The sequence below is a fragment of the Camelus dromedarius genome, unplaced genomic scaffold (genome assembly GCF_036321535.1).
Source record: "Camelus dromedarius isolate mCamDro1 unplaced genomic scaffold, mCamDro1.pat HAP1_SCAFFOLD_121, whole genome shotgun sequence".
NCBI classification, from domain to species: domain Eukaryota; kingdom Metazoa; phylum Chordata; class Mammalia; order Artiodactyla; family Camelidae; genus Camelus; species Camelus dromedarius.
Genome location: NW_026989801.1, coordinates 926,265 through 939,967, shown reverse-complemented (window position 1 = coordinate 939,967; position 13,703 = coordinate 926,265). Strand labels below are relative to the sequence as shown.

General features: G+C 37.9%; 1 pseudogene; it reads left to right on the top strand.

Annotated features, from left to right (window-relative positions):
• Positions 1-764: 764 nt before the first annotated feature.
• LOC135320787 (guanylate-binding protein 6-like) lies at positions 765-11,409 on the top strand (annotated as a pseudogene).
• The last annotated feature ends 2,294 nt before the right edge of the window (positions 11,410-13,703 follow it).

Here is a 13,703-nt window from a genome sequence, read left to right as displayed (position 1 = left end):
TGTTATAAATAACAAAAGACTCTCCTTTCATCTTCATCAGTCTGGAGCTATTTTAGGAATTGAGGACAAAAGACCAAAAGTTTCAAGAAAAATAATTTCATCTCTCTCATCACATAGGGTTTTAAGAGCTATATACCAGGAATAAGGACAATGATCAAATTTGTATTTCTTATTATACATCTCAATATCACACACCCATAATATCTTGTCATAGGTGTCTGCAGGTCATTCTCCCTGCAGCTTTCCCAAGCAATGCCCACTGCTTCTCCCTGCCTAAGATCCAAATAAGGGAAAAGATAGTCCTTCAGGCAGCCCATGAGATGTCAGAACATTGTAAATGCAGTCTGCTCTGCTCTGTTTATTTTGAAAAAGGGAATTGGAAATTCAACTGATGTCTTAGATAGTCTATTTTATATATTCACTGGTAACCTATTGCTCTAGGCATCTGTGGAGCTGTCTCTCCACATTTTTCCTTGAGAAATACCTGCTGCTTCTTTCCAACTGATATCCAAGTTTTACCACCACCTACCCCTCTGCCACCCTTCCCTGAGTTTCATGTGAGGTGAAACAGAGACCTGAAGAGGCAGCCCTGACAGGTTAGAACATTATAAAATTCCCTCTCTCTGAATCAGGGGAGGGAATTGGGAAATGATTTGCCACTTCCTTAAAGACCTTACCACAATGGGGACCGAGGTCAACAGAAAAACCACAGAATTTCCTACCATTTTGAATGAGGCTGTTTCTTGATTTGGTATTTGGTTGGTTGCTTTGGACCTTTGAGTGTTTTATGGAACTACTGTAAGGTTATTCTAGCCAGTATTTTGGTTGTTGTTTATATCTCCGTGGGGAAACAAGAGCTTAGAGTTTGCTAGTCTGTCATTTTGCTCAAGTATGTAGATTTTCAATTCTTTCTCAATGACATTCACTCAGCCTTTGTGAGAACCACTTACCTCATTTCCAAAGTAGTTATATTAATTTCTAACTTTCAGTCTCTTGTGAATATCAGTTTAGCTGGATATGTAAGTTATTATCAAAGGGCTTGGTATATTGTAGGCCTTCAGTGCATCATAACAATAACTTTAAGTATATTATTATTTTGAAATAACAGTTTGGAGAGTGATATTATATTATTTCACTACCAATACCATGAGAGACTTGAGGGAATGATGGGGGAAAACCTCTACAGTATGCTAATTCTAGGTTACATTTTGTCTAATGGAAAGCACAGAACTCTTACTTACCTTATCCTATGTTGATAGATGCTTTGTATAAGTCTGAGTTAGAGAATGACTTTATAATCTGATTTCCACTAAGAAGCTCTTCTAGGTTGGCAGGTTGCCATGGCATCCAGACCCAAAATGATGGACCCCATTTGTCTGCTGGAAAGTGTCAAGGTTTTTTCAGTGAACCAAAAATCTCTGCAGATTCTTGGTGAGATTTCTTTGCCAGTGCTGGTGGTGGCCATCGTAGGACCAATCATACAGGCAAATCCTACTTGATGAGCCATCTTGCAGGTCAGAATCATGGTGAGTGTTGTACTGGGTCAAGGACTAATTGCTTCATTCTAGCTAATACCTCAGCTTCTTAATTTTTGTCCTGATCATGTGTAGGGAGAACCAAACTTCTCTTAACAAATCAACTTTCCACTCCTATTTCTCACTGCTAAACCACTGTCTTACTGTAATTCATTATCATATTGTATGTTTTATTCCTGTAAAGCAAAATTTCTCCTACCAATTCTCACAATCCTACCTTATTTTACATGCTTAAACACTGGACTCTTGCAATTGTGTCTACTCGCTCTTGAAACACATTTCGCGTTTTTATGGACTATACTCATCTACATATAAATGTGTTCAAATGTCTATAATCTTAAAAATATTTCCTGTATGTCATATACTACTGTGGCTAACACCTCTCCCCACTTTTGAAAAATTTCTCTGACAAAAAATATAATCTTGATTTTTTTTCCACCTTTTTCTCTTCCCATTTCTGTCTTCAGTCCATTTCTCTCTGGCTTTGAACCTCACCGTTCTTTCAAGATACTCTTTTTATGGTTATCAATGACTTCCATTTTGTCTGATTCATGGATTCCCCTTTGCCTCTATGTTGAGCCCTTGCTTGGTATCTTTATCACAATTAATATTCCTTCCTCCTTGAAACAGATGACACACAAAGTAGGACATTCTTGAAGAAATGGAGAAAGCACCAACTCGTATGCTGGGATACTGACATTCCAATAGATCTGACTCTGTAGCCCCTTGGTTGTTTAGATTATCTGCTCTAACTGAATGCTGCTTTCTCCCCTCTCCTCACAGGCTTTCCTCTAGGCTCTACAGTGCAATCTGAAACCAAGGGCATCTGGATGTGGTGTGTGCCTCACCCACGCAAGCCAAATCGTTCTCTGGTGGTCCTTCTGGACACTTAGTGCCTGGGGGATAAGTGAATGGTAAAGCAGAAATTCACAGTTAAATACTTTTTTCCTGGATTTTCCCCTTATCTTTCCATGGTCCTAGAAATTTTACTGCTTTAATCTGTAAAATCTAGAAATCAATTATAGTAAATAAGGCAAACTATAATTTGTTTGAATCTCACTTCTAGTTAAGATATCATGGTGTCTTAGATAAATTTTATTTCTTGGCACTGTGTGGATGACTTGATTACATTTAGTAAGTCATTATTGAACAGCTGAGTTACAGGCCTTTGGATTTAGAATTGTAGATATCAGTGACCAAAGTAAAGGTCCTGCCCTAGAAGGGTCTTTAGTTCAATTGATAAGACCACATTATCTGCAGTCAGATTTAGTACCATGTAATTGGGAAAGAAGCAGGCTGGATGGAAGTAGAAATTACATTGCATTGCAATCCCCAATTTCTGGGAATTTCATGGGAGCTCCATGGCTGGAATGGCTTTTTTGAGTTATCCTGAGTTTGGGACAGGGGTGCTGATACATTTTTGAAGAGCTGCTCCAGAAGCCTTTCTAATTAAGAGGGCTGACACCTGAAGACTGTCTTCCACCAGCACTCCCAACAGCTGGGGGAATAAGTCCTTCAGTTTTGAAAGGCAATCCAGGCAGCACCTGACTGGTTTTGAGAGCTTACAGTTAAGCATAACTAAGAAAGAGGAGAAGTATCAATCTGTGAGTGAGGAAAAATTTCTGATTCACCTTCTTAGCTACAAGGTGAAGAATGTATTTGAGGGTTGGATTTAAGGGACGGGTTTACATTTTCCATGATGTAGTTCATCAACTACTCACAGAGTGTTCTGGAAATCTGTGAGACACCTCTGAATGTGCAAGTTCTATAAAAGTAAGTTTTTGTCCTACAAGAAACATTTTAAAATGGATTTTTGGTGTTTTAGCTTTCTGCTAATGGGTGAAATGAACTATCCCTCCTTTCCCCCTTTTGAGATTTATTTGGAAATAATACCTACATTTTTATAGCTCTCTTTTTTTTTCCTAAATGGGAGTTAGAAAGTGTGTGCTTATTTTTAAAGCCATATATCAAATAATGATATAATCTTCTTGTTGAAATAATTGTTTGTCATAACTGCTACTGTTTCTTATCCTAATTGATTATTTTTAAAAAGTGGGTTTTGGGGAAAGAAAGTAATGAATAGACTCTTATCCCCCCAAACTCCCATTTAGAATATTCTCAACATAAACCACAGTTTTTGCATTTGCACTTGGAGCAACTTTACATGCCATTTATAATAAAAAAAAATTTCCAGTTTATGCCATTATTTAGACAATGCTATGAGTTATACAAATTAGCCTGGGCTTTAAGGCCCTTGATTAGGCTGCATGAAAGCTCACCTTATCTTCTCCACTTGCCCTCTGCCCTGAAATGACTCTAACTACAAGACCCCTGTCTTCTCCCATCTTTAATTTTGTTTCTCTGGGTTTTCCTGTCTATGGGATCACCTTCATTTCTTCAGTTCCACATTTACCAGTTATTTAATATTCAGCTCAAGACTTTGAGGAAGCTTTCAGATTATAAATTCTTTCTCCAAATTTCATAGCTCTGTTCTTTCTTGATAGACTTCTAAATTTTAGTTTAGTGTTATAGCTATAGGTTTCACTGCTTATATACATTACTGAGAGTAAGCCTTTTACAGATACTTCTATCTTTGTTGCAATACTGTTATGGATGTTTGTCCACTGCTTTGAAATAGTCATGTTGAAAGAAATAATTTTCATTTTTAGCATTGCTTTTTTAAAATCTAAGAACAGTGGGGGATATTTAGTAGCTTCCTGCAATTATTTATTGATTGGATATAATTTAAATACACAGTTATGCCAACTATGGTGTATTTTATATGGACTCTGATTAATAAATATATGTAGAATGAATAAGTGCCCACACTCATCACTGAATTCCTAATTACACAACAGGTACTGTATTAGTTTTTCTGTATATGTTATTTTACTTTATCCAATTGAGGAAAAAGAAAGTACTGTGAACATTAGAATCCTTTTATATATGAAAAATTTGCAAACACAAGAAATGTCTCTGTAATTGTCAAAGTTGATATCTGCATTTACATCTGTCTTCAATTTCTTTGCATGGTGAGTATGTTAGCTGAAATAATAAATGAAACCATGATTGAAGAAGTGTACAGATGAATTTCTAATGTAGGGATAAACTTCTAACTCTCTTGTTCTAATGTGCTTTCTAGGATGAGTCTAAGAAGGATTCATGGATCTTTGCCCTGGCCGTGGTACTCTGCAGTAGCTTTGTCTAGAACAGCATGAGCACCATCAATCACCAGGCCCTGGAGCATCTGCAGTATCCTTCCAGGTCCTGAACCACCATGTTTCACTGAATTCATTGGATGAGGATAGAGTAAGTCTCTCCTTTCCTGTCATTTAGTTTTCTTGGGTGGAGCAGAGGGGACCCATGGCAAAAGAGTGTGTTTATAATATTTTTATACTAGAGAAATGTGGGAATTGTTGGTAGTGAGTTTCTTTTCCCTAACCAAATCTTAGTTATGTGACAGAGCTTGCAAAACATCAGGGCAAAGTCCTCTCAAACACCTGATAGAGTAGAAGATTCCACAGAATTTGTGAATTTCTTTCCAGAATTTATCTGGACTGTATGGGATTTCACCCTGGAGCTGCAGTTATGTGGTCAGCCTATCACAGAAGATGAGTACTTGGAGAATGCCCTGAAGCTGATTCCAGGTATCAGAGTATGGCCTGGGCAGTGTACGGTCCAATAGAGTGTGGGATCTACTAAACAATATCCCTCATCTCTGTGATTGCATTTGTATTTGAGACTAAATCAAAGTCTGTGGAAATGGTGGCTGGAAAGTGGGTTGCAAAGATCTAGGGGCTACAGTTGAATTTTACTCAAGAAGAGTAAAGTGAAATTACTCAAAACCAATTTGTTTTTTATACATCTTTAAATTTAGCATCCAGAATTAAATGGGTGCTGAAACATTCTAAAGACTGGACGCTGTGTTTCCTATTCCTTCAATTTGTCTCTGTTGAAGAAAACAACTTATCAGCTAATTGTTAGACATGAAACTGCAGTGAAAAGCTTATCTAAAGAACAAAATGTAGATTTCACATATTATTCTTTTCAAAGAGGGATATAAAACTTTCTAATCCTGTATAATAATATCATCTACAAAATGATTGTATGTTCTAAATAAACCTGAGGAAGTGACTGTCTTTACAATCTATGCCTTTTCATTAATACTGACAATTATTAGAACATACATTTTACCTTCCACATCATAGCTTTCTCCTAATTCCCACATGTTTACCCATGAATTAATTACAAGGTAATAAATTATTTTCATGGGTTACATTTCCAAGGATGTGTGTCTATTGAATCCTTGAGAGAAATATCAATCCCAATTTATTCATTCTTACATTCATGTTTCTATTTATGATTTCTCAAAACAGCTATTAAGAAATTGGCTGGCAGGAGAGGACCAGATATAATCATTTACCTCAAAGAGTTTATAGATTATTGGTGATACCTTAAAATTTCATTTCAGGTACATTTATACTTCAGAGGTTTTACTAAAAAATAGATAAAACTGCATCAATTATTTTTAGCATCAAAACAGTTTTTCTTAAATAATGATGATGTCATTCCTAATATTCCAATTACTGTCCATGATCCCTTGTTTGTAGCTCTCCTTTTTGGTTCCACAGCTCAATTCCTACATAAGGTTGAGTTGAGCAGAAAGTTTCATGTGACCTTTCATTCTTTTAGCTGCTAGTTAAGCAAACACATCATAGACAACCACTCTACTATGTGCATGTCTGGAGAGACCAGCCATAGGTTTCCTTTACTGGATCAGATGTCTCCCTAAATTTCTCTGCAGTTATATCATTGGTATAAGTCTGATGTGCAAAGAAGTATTGAATGTCTATGTTAAAAGAGTTCTATGAGTAGAAATGGCAAAGACACACAAATCCCTGCCATGAACACCTGTAATCCCCTCGCCTCAAGACTCTACACACTCTAATCCCTGTTTTTCTGTCCCTCAGGGAAGAATCCCAAAGCCCAAACATCCAATCTACCCAGAGACTGCATCAGGCATTTATTTCCAAGATGGAAGTGTTTTGTCTTTGACTGGCCAACATAGGAAAAAGAAATTCTAGCCAATATTGGGATATTATCTGAAGACCAATTGGATCATAAGTTCCAGGAGCAAACAAAAAATTTCTGTTCTTACACCTTCATTGATGCAAGGACCAAGAACCTCACAGAAGGAATCATGGTCACTGGGAAATGTGAGTCTCTTTTTCCCATTTCCATGGGGACTGGTATATGTTGAATATTTTATATAATGTGCTTTCTAGAATTTTTGTTTGATTCTATAAAGAATTCTGATTTTAAAGACATTTATTCTCCATGAATAAATCTGTATACTTTATAATTATCTCACTTTGGGGGATTTACAAATTCCTTCCTCAAATTTCAATTTTTGTCAATGATATCGGTGGCTCCCACTTATCTGAAAACATTCTCCACTTAGAATATAATCACTCTTTTGGTGTAAAAACAGAATACTGCATGTTTTCAAAGAAAGTCCTATACAATAAGTGTTTCTCACAAGGAGAATTCAAAAGATATTTTGAGAATTTAGAGTGGTCCAAAAATAAATATTAGCCCATAAATCACTGAAAATCCATTCAAAGCCTCAGAATTAGGAATAAATTAAACATGGTACACTTTGCCTCATCTGTCTATCTATGTAATCTATATTGCTTTCAATTTTTAAAATGGGGAACTGTATTTTCCAGGTAGCCCCTAGTATGTTAGATAGAAGTAGATATTAACTTTTTTAGTCCTGTGGCCTGGAAAACCATAAAAATGAAGAGTCAGTAGGAAAATGAAGGTGATAATAGTAGTGGGAGGTAGGGGTGCATGTGTGTGTTTGTGTGTGTGCATGTGTATATGACCCTAGAAGCATAGTCTCAGAATCCTGGAGCCATTGACTGATAACTTGATATTTAGCCCCTAAATTTCCTGGCTTCTTCAGGGCTGAGGACTCTGGTTGTGACCTATGTGGATACTATCAATAGCGGAGCAGTACCTCGCTTGGATAACGCAGTGACAACTCTGGCCCAGCTGGAGAACTCAGCTGCCATTCAGAAGGCAGACAACCACTACAGCGAGCAGATAGCCCAGCGAGTGAGCTTCCCCACAGACATGCTGCAGGAGCTGCTGGAGGCACACGCTGCCTGTGAGAGGGAAGCCCCTGCAGTCTTCATGGAGCACTCCTTCAAGGAAGACAAGCAGGAGTTCCAGAGTAACCTTGTGGTAATCTGTCTTAGTATTTACCTTTTGTCGCCTCCCCTTGAAGAATGAAGCCTAGAAGTGTTGTTACCAGTCCCATGGCTCATCTCTCACTCAAGGATAAAGTAGTCCATGTTCTCATGAGGGACAGAGTTTCAAAGGACTACATTTCCTTCTTTTTTGACTGCCAGAACTCAGGCAGTTTATCTGGAACTCCCTTTGACCTTCAATGAAAAATCAGTATAGATATCCTCTTGAAATAAATACTTCTGTGGATTCCAAGCCTGTCCAGAACACCCAAGACATTCTTTAGCTGGCTTCTTTTTCTGTGAACACACTCCTATGGCTGGGAACCAAAATTTCTCTTTTCAGATCCACATCTCAGGCCACTTTCAGCTTAGGTTGCTCCTTGTTGTATCTATCATTGAATACAGAGAGAATCACTGAATGTGGCAGCTTCAAGGAACCAGAGAGATTAGGTAATGCAACTCCAACAGCTCAGATGAAATACCCAAAGGAGGTTAGGGAACTTCCCCATGGTCTTCCAGAGTTTTCAGAGCTGTGAATAAATCAAATCTTGTGACTGCTGTTTTATTACATGTCCTCCAACAGAATACTTTTCTCATGAGGAACACTGTTAGACCAATTCTTCTACCAGATCCTTTGGAAATTTACTTCCTCTGTTCCTTAATTCTGGTGACAGCCCTCTATCTTTCTTCCCTCTAGGAAATCATAAAGAATAAGAAAGATGATTTCTTGATGCAGAATGAAGAGACATCAATCAAATATTGCCAGACTAAACTTGATCAGCTTTCAAAGACACTAATAAAAAGTATCCCAGCAGGAACTTTCTCTGTTCCTGGAGGTAATGAACTCTACAGGAAAGCAAAGGAAATTATTGAAAAGGAATATCACCAAGTGCCCATGAAAGGAGTGAAGGTGAGGAATAAGGGAAACATGGGGAACCTACAGAATAGTCAAAGGGCTATACTGAAAATCTGAGAGAACAGCTCCATGCATGCATAAAGAGAGAGTATGGGGCCATTCAAACAGCTTTGGCTCTTAAGGTTCACTGCATGCTATTTATTCCTGAAGAGAGTACAAATGTCAACTCCCAACCGTGAGTACAGGTTTCTTAAATCCAGAGACAGAACATAAATTATTCATTTTTTTTTTACTCAACAACATATTTGACGTGTTGACCACTGACAATTTACAAGTCAGTCTTTGTACACAAGGATGATCACAATTGAGACAGGAAGTCAACTACATAGACAAGTTATAACACTCAGGAAAGAGCTACTTAGGTGTTAGAAACAAACATCATCATCATCATCATCATCATTCATCATCATCATCATCATAATTAAAAATCAACAATACTAATGCAACTAATATATATTGAACAGTTGTTTCCTATAGCCAAAATGTTAAACTCGTTCCCTAGACTCTTTAGTTTAATCTTTCAAATAACATTAAGAAGCATCTACATTATCAACATTTTAAAGATCTGAACTGAGAAGCATAGGCAGGTTAAAATAAGTTGTCTAAAGTTATAACCAGCTAGTGGCAGAGGAGAACAGCAGCACAATTTAGAGGCACTATTTCACACTGGGAAAACAGATATGTACAAGCACCAGAGATTTGGATTTGTAGAACTGAACATGGTTCTGACTGGCTGGAATCTAGAGTGGGGAGAAGGAAGTAGCACTGGGCAAGTGACTGGAGGGAGACCGGTCAGTCTAAGGAGCTTGGACTCATTGTAAGGAACCACTATGGAACTTTAAACATGAAGCAAAAGTTACATGGAATTAGTTGTCTTTGCAGCACTAATTTACTTATTCGAAATCTAATTTCTGTGCTCCTCCTTGGTTCCTCAGGGAAATGAGTTCCTCCAGAGATTTCTGCAGTCCCAGGTGGCAATAGAGAAATCCTGCAGGCAGATAAAGCCCTCACTGATGGGGAGAAGCCCATAGCAGGTAGAGGGTAGGGCTGGTCTCACAGTGGGATGGGTAGGTTCTTGCAGTGCCCTCTGACAGGTGTGAGAGCAAAACCTTCCCAATACAGGAGCTTCCTTCCTTTCTGTGGAACAAACCTGCTGCGTCTGGAAACAGCAAAGGGAACTGTGATTGGATGCCAGACAGACAGAGCCTTTTCTCTCACATTCTGAAGTGTGGTCTTGATGGTATGGACACGGGGTGGGGGGGAAGACTTCGGAGATTTCCTACCCCTCTCTTCAATTTGGTTTGGCCTCTGAGCTCAAGAGGGTGGAGGTCAATCGTTGCCTATTTTTTCCCTCTCTAATGCCTCCCTGGGGCAGAGGAGTGGACCAGGAATGAGAGAGCTGATAAGGAACAGGAGCTGCTAAAACAGAAACTGCAGGAGCAGCAGCAGCAGGTGGAGGCTCAGAAGAGAAGTCTTCAGAAACACATAGTCCAGATGATGGAGAAGCTGGTGAGGGAAAGAGAAAACCTGCTGAGAGAGCCAAACAAGATATTGGAGCATCAGCTGAAGGTGAATCAGGCTGTGGCAGTAGTAGAGCTTCATAGCTTTGCCCTGGTACCTCAGGAAGGGATGGGTGAAGGTTACAGCAAGATCATGCAGAGATCAGAAGTGCATCTACTGCTTGTGATTTATTAAAACCCTGAAGCCTTTGAATCCTTCCAAAACCTTTAAATTCGTCTCTGTAAGTAGACTTTGGAGTGTTCAGGATGAGAATGCCCCCCCTACTCCAAGCCCTCAGAGAATATAAATAAGGTTGAATAGCCACTTAGAGAAATTTAAAATGATCTCACAGGGCTTGATTGAACAGATATTCCAAATATGTGTGTTTAATATGAACAACAAATAGTATTGTTTACCAAGTTCACTACATATTACCAGGAGCCCTGCTCAGCCCAAGGCCCTGAGGTAGGTCTCTGCTGACATAAAACTACCAGAAATGTCCAGAATTAAAAATACAGGGAAGTGGCAGCTTTTACTCTTGCTGCATTGCCTCCAGGTTTGTATATATCCCCAAGCTATCATGTGGCTTGGAGGGATTTCTCTCATTGTTCATCTGAACATGATTTATAAGAGATTTCTATAATTTGTGGACCATGTGTTTATAACAGATTTCTATAATATGGGTGACAGTACCATCCTGAGTGGAACTGAGAATTAGTGCTGTCAGACCAAGGCTACCTCTCATTTGCATTTTTTGACTGGAAAATATTACATTTGTCCTCATGCCAGGCTTAGCCTCCTGGCAAAACCCTAAGGTATATGAATATTATTAAGGCTGTAAACTACACTTTCTCTTAATATTTAGGTACAAACCAGGAAATATTCCTTGTTACAAGAGTCTCCTTTCATGATTAAGAGAGAACAATTTTAGGAATAAAACAAAGATAGTCTGACAAAGTTTTAAAGTTTGACAAAATGTAATCCTTGAAAAAAATGGGGGATTTAAAAAGTTTTACTTCCTTCCTCACTTTTTTTTTTTAGGTCCAAGAAGATCTGTGTACTTAAGGATTTAGAAAGAAATGTGAGAAGATGAAAACAGAGATAAATCATTTGAGAAAGAGAATTGTTGACACTAAAAATGATGATCGTTCCTTGCTTGCACAAGCCTTGGTCAACTTGGCAAAATAATCACTTCATTATTGCCTGCCCCAGCTAACATTCTTGGTAATGTTATGAAAGTATTGGGCTCACTATTTAAAAAGATGTAGCTTTCCTTGTAAAGAAAATATATATAAAATATATTATACATGTATATTCTCTGGCCTATTTCTGATGTGCATGCTTTTCACTTTCATTCAGCAATGCTTTAAGTATAAAAAGTGATTTCTAGAGAATACTGATGCCTGGCCCACATTAGATAGAATAAGTGCATGGACACTTTGATTTAGTGTGTTCACTTTTAGGAAATATATATGTGTGCAAAATCATATATATGTGTATGTACATACATACAAGAGTTTCACTGAGGCTTCACTTTTAATGGCAAAAGATTGGAAACCACTTAATGCTCATTTATGTAATTTGGTAATATATATTTTGCATGCACACATACTAGAATACTAGATTGCTAGTAAATAGATAGTGGAGCTCTATTTGTATAAATATAGAACAATCTGGAAGATAGATTGTAGAGTGAAAAAATGAGGCACAAAACAGTTTGTATAATGTGTTCACCGTAAAAAAAATGCAATTATTATGGGCACGCATACACATGTATATATAGCACATTTCCGGAAGATTCATTAGAAATTGGTATCACTGGTTCTTCCTGAAGAGGACAGCTTGGCATCAGGGATGAAAAGGACACATGCTTTTCATTATATACTCTATCTTTTCAAATTTGCAAAGATAACTTGTGTTATCATTTCTCGAATAACAAAGAAAACAAAGTATAATACTAATAATTAAAATAGTAAATGGAATGTGAATAAATGGAATTGCTCATTGCTTCTAGAAATGACATTAGCCTGCTCAATAAGGGGTCTAAGACTAAGATCAGAATACTAGAAAATAACGTTTGCATCCTAATCTTGTTTTTGCTTTGGCCTTGGTTTTTAATCCCTTATATTTGCTTCAAAAATAAGGTATGAAATTTCCTGTTACCCCTTGAAATCTCAGCAAGAGTAACCTTTTCTTCATAGGTTTCAATTACACTTTTACAGTGTTTAGAAACAAATTATTAAACATTAAGAATATTTACTGGTGAGAGGAATTCCCATCATCCTTAAGTTCAGTGGTGGCATCTCTGCTGTAGTCAAGTACAGAAGTTGTGATCTACCACTGCAGAAATGGATGCCTTGATAGTAATGGGGAATGAAAAACCCAGACACACATAGGCCAGGTGTTGGCATTTAAACATCAGAATTCAAGTACATACAATGAGAGTAATGAGCATTGTGGTTTGTTTTAGCTCAGGCTGCTATAACAAATTACCATAGACTGTGTGGCTTACAAAACAAACATTTATTTCTCCCAGTTCTGGAGGCTGAAAGTCCAAAAGAACTGTGCCAGCATTGTTATTTTCTTGGTAAGGTTCCTCTTACAGCTTTACAGATGACAAGGTTCTTACTGTGTCCTAGCATGTTGAAGAGAGAGAGACAGAGAAAGAGGGAGAGAGAGAGAGAGAGAGAGGGAGAGAATCTCATGATTTTTTGTTATACAGGCACTAATTAGATTCATGAAGGCCCCACACTCATTATCTAATCCCTCCCAAACCCCACTTCCAAGCACATTGGTACATTGGTAGTTGGAGTTTCCTCAAATGGATTTTGGGGAACACATTCAAACATTCAGTCTATAATTTGGTTGGAGTGGCAGCTAGCAGACCTGACCAGAGAAAATTCTGAAGATGGCAAATAAAACAAGGTGTCTGTAGAGAAAAAAAGAATGGGGAGGAAACAATTAGAATCAAGGATATTTATAGGAAGCTGAGAGGTAACATTGATAAAAGGTTATAATCCCTAGCCTTCGTCTAAACCAATTTCAGATGATGGAAGTATCACCTGGAGGGGAGGGCAGGATCCCAAGAGAGAGGACCTTGCAACTCTGGGATGAGGATAAATGATAATGATTTTCACAGTGCCTCTCGTAGGGGACCTCTGGAAATATACTTGGATCCATATGCTGGGAAATGAGAATGCCCAAACACTTCAAGGACTCTCAGAATCAGGATCCAAGCTAGGAGTGATGCTCATATCCTGAAAAGATATCACAGTCTCCCTGTTAGAGGTACATGGTATAACACACTCTTGGCCCAAATGCAACTAACTTGGTCTAGTATTTGTTTTCAAATAAAAGTAAAGTTCATTGGAAGAGAGACACCATTATATATATATTTTTCTGTACATCTTCATAGTGTATGTTTAGGCACAGAGGGTACTTAGTAAGAAACTTCTGTAAAAACAAAAAGCTGACACATGTGTGATTGTTTACAATTGC